Raw genomic sequence first — 3,566 nt, forward strand, 5'->3', positions numbered from 1 at the left:
AAATAGCCATGGTCTCTCACAGTGCCAGGGCACCCCCCACACAGCACATGGAAGCAACATACGTGCACACTCAGCACTGTGAAAGCCCCAGACATGAGAGCCTGAGTGATTTCAATGTGGGAGCCATTACATTTCTAAAATAGAGAAAAACATGCACCAACCTCCACAGCCCTTGAAGTAATGCCATTTATATATTTTCAACAAATTTCCGTTAATTCATAAAGTGGCAATCATAGCCATAGTCTGTCCTAGGCATGGATGGGTCATCATCTTGACATACAGCAGTTACCTCTAAAAAGACTTGTCACACGGCTGCAGGCATGTCCTCTCACTTCACAGTAGGTCTTCAGAAAGAACACACAGAAGACATTTCAGGCAGGGGCTGGGGGCTGAGGAACTGCTGACTGGCCTATGGTGTGGACGGCTTCCCATCTACAGTTCCAGAAAGGGACTGGGGGCTACATGCCCTGGGAGCAGCACGAGGGTAGAGGCTGAGGTGGACGCAAGCTTTGGCTCCCTCAATGGAGGGTCTGCATTGGATTAGGCCAGGGCCACAGGCAAACTGGCCACACTTCACCATACTGGCCTGTGAAGCCTCCCTGAGCATCCCTCCTGCTATGAGGGCATCTGCCTTCTTTAAAGACAGTTCCAGCCATCCACCCAATTAACAATGTGCGCTCTCCCCAGACTCCCCTTCTCTGCTCTGTGGTATGAGATCTTTGCAAACAGAGCATGCTGGTGTCACAGCTGCATCACATTCCTCACCTATAGGACATGATCAAATCTTTTCTTTCTGTCCCTCTAATACAGTGGTTACTGTCGCGACCCACAGTAACTGTATTAAAGGGCTGCACATTAGGAAGGTTGAGAACCACTGTTCTAATACTTGCCCAACAGAAAGCATTGTCCCCTGCTCTGCAGAAGGGACCCTTTCTGCTCTCTCTGGTAAGAGGCAACCCCACCCAAGATTTCTTTTTTTTTTTTTTTTTTTTTTTGAGACAGAGCCTCAAGCTGTCCCCCTGGGTAGAGTGCCGTGGCATTACAGCTCACAGCAACCTCCAACTCCTGGGCTCAAGCGAGTCTCCTGCCTCCGCCTCCCAAGTAGCTGGGACCACAGGCGCCCGCCACAACGCCCGGCTATTTTTTGGTTGCAGCCGTCATTGTTGTTTGGCGGGTCCGGGCTGGGGATTCGAACCCGCCACCTTAGGTGTACGTGGCTAGCGCCTTAGCCGGTTGAGCCATAGGCGCCGAGCCCCCACCCAAGATTTCAATCAACACTTTCACAAGCTATTTAGTTGTCTTTATTGAGGCATAATTTACATACAATTAACCACATCCATTTAAAGTGAGTTCTGACAAACTACACTACACACCATGAAGCTGCCCCCACAACCAAGACGGGGGTCTCCATCACACCCATCCCTCTGTGGTCCCTCCTCTCTCAGCCCCTGTTCCCAGGCAACCACTGAGCTTATCTTTTTTTTGAGACAGGAGCCTCCAGCTGTCCCCCTAGGTAGAGTGCTATGACATCACAGCTCACAGCAACCTCCAACTCCTGGGCTCAAGTGAGTCTCCTGCCTCAGCCTCCCCTGTAGCTGAGACCACAGGCACCTGCCACAACGCCTGGCTATTTTTTTGGTTGCAGCCATCATGTTGTTTGGCAGGCCGGGGCTGGATTCAAACCCGCCACCTTGGGTGTACATGGCTGGTGCCTTAGCTACTTGAGCCACAGGCGCCGAGCCTACTGAGCTTATCTTATCACTGTAAACCAGCTTTTACTTTCTATAATTTTACATAAATGGGTCATACAACTTGCACGCCTTTCATTTGGCATGATGACCTTTAGCTGCATCTGTGTGATCTGTGCTGTGCTGCATAGCTCAGTGACATCCCACCAAGTGGCTAAACATCATGTCCTTCACCCATTCAACTGCTGGTGGGAAACTGGGATGTTTCTAGTTTGCGGTTATTGTGAATTCTCAAGTCCTACAAACATCCTTTAACATATCTTCATGTGGACATTTGTTTTCATTTCTCTTGGGTAATACCCAGAAATGGAATGGTTGGATCACAAGTCTATGTGCAACTTTCTAAGATGCTGCCAAACTGCCTTCCACAGTGGCAGTGCCATTTCACCTTCCTACCAGCAGTGAGAGTGCTCATAAACACCTGGTGGTGTACTATCTCACTCTTGCAACAATTTGCATTTTCCTGAAGCTTAATAATGGTCAGCATCTTTTCATGTGTTTATTAGCCATTTATAGACCTTTTGTGAAGAGTCTGTTCACATCTTTTGCTGATTTTAATTGGATCCCATTATTGAGTTGTCATAGTTCTTCAAATATTCTTCATCCAATGTATGTATAGCAAATATTTCCTCCCATTCTGTGTCTTGCCTTCTCATTTCCTTATAGGCATCTTTAGAAGAGCAAATGTTTTCCATTTTGATAAAACTGAATGTGCCCATTTGTCCTTTTATTGGTCTTGCTTTTTTGAACCTAAGAAATCTCTGCCTTGACTACAAGGTCACTAAGATTTTCTGTTTTCTTCAGTAAGTGTTATGGTTTTAGCGCCCACCACAATGCCTGGCTATTTTTTTTTTTTTTTTTTTTTTGAGACAGAGCCTCAAGCTGCCACCCTGGGTAGGGTGCTGTAGCATCACAGCTCACAGCAACCTCCATCTCAGGGGCTTAAGCGATTCTCTTGCCTCAGCCTTCCAAAGAGCTGGGACTACAGGCATCCGCCACAATGTCTGGCTATTTTTTTGTTGCAGCCGTCATTGTTCGGCGGGCCTGGCCTGGATTCGAACCGGCCAGCTCAGGTATATGCAACTGGCACCTTAGCCACTTGAGCCACAGGCACCAAGCCTCGCCTGGCTATTTTTTGTTGCAATTGTCATTGTTGTTTGGTAGGCCCCAGCTGGGTTCGAACCCACCAGCCTTGGTATATGTGGCCAGCACCCTAACCACTGAACTATGGGCACTAAGCCTAGTTGTAGGCTTTTACATACATACATACATACGCAAAGGCCAAGGTTAGGGCACCCCCACTGATTGATCAGAGGCTGTGCAGAAATTTGACATCAGGTCATACAAGCTATGCTTTAATTGCTTGGTAAATCTAAGTCACATACATTTCTGTATTTTAGAATCATTCTACAAAAATGCCTGCTAGAATACTGACTGGAAAAATGGACATTCTAACAATATTGCATCTTTGAGCCCATGAACAAGCCATCTCATTCTTTTCAAGACTTCTTAGATGTCTTTCAGTATGCCCTATGATTTTCAGTAAAGAAGTTTTGCACATCTTTTGTTAATCTTACTACCAAGTATTTAGCTTTTGCTATTATAAATAGAACATCATTTCTGATTTCATTTTCCAATAGTTTGCTGCTAGTATATAAAAATGCAATTAAGTTTTGCACATTAACCTTGATTTCTATGATCTTGCTAAATTCACTTAATAGTTCTAGCAGTTTTCCGTAAATTTCTTAAGATCTTCTAATCTGGCTCGGCACCTGTGGCTCAAGCGGCTAGGGCGCCAGCCACATGCACCTAAGGTGG

At 46.2% G+C, this 3,566-nt stretch overlaps 1 protein-coding gene across 1 annotated transcript in view; it reads right to left on the reverse strand.

The window, feature by feature from the left end:
- CUNH1orf159 (chromosome unknown C1orf159 homolog) overlaps positions 1 to 3,566 on the reverse strand; it is an 18,835-nt gene that overhangs the window by 10,944 nt on the left and 4,325 nt on the right. Inside the window, exon 2 of the mRNA XM_023515255.1 lies at positions 290 to 344. The gene's annotated coding sequence lies outside the window, so the exon portion shown is untranslated. The remainder of the gene's footprint in view (positions 1 to 289; positions 345 to 3,566) is intronic.

The sequence above is a fragment of the Otolemur garnettii genome, unplaced genomic scaffold (genome assembly GCF_000181295.1).
Source record: "Otolemur garnettii isolate 467f Iridium unplaced genomic scaffold, OtoGar3 scaffold00067, whole genome shotgun sequence".
Classification (NCBI taxonomy): Eukaryota; Metazoa; Chordata; class Mammalia; order Primates; family Galagidae; genus Otolemur; species Otolemur garnettii.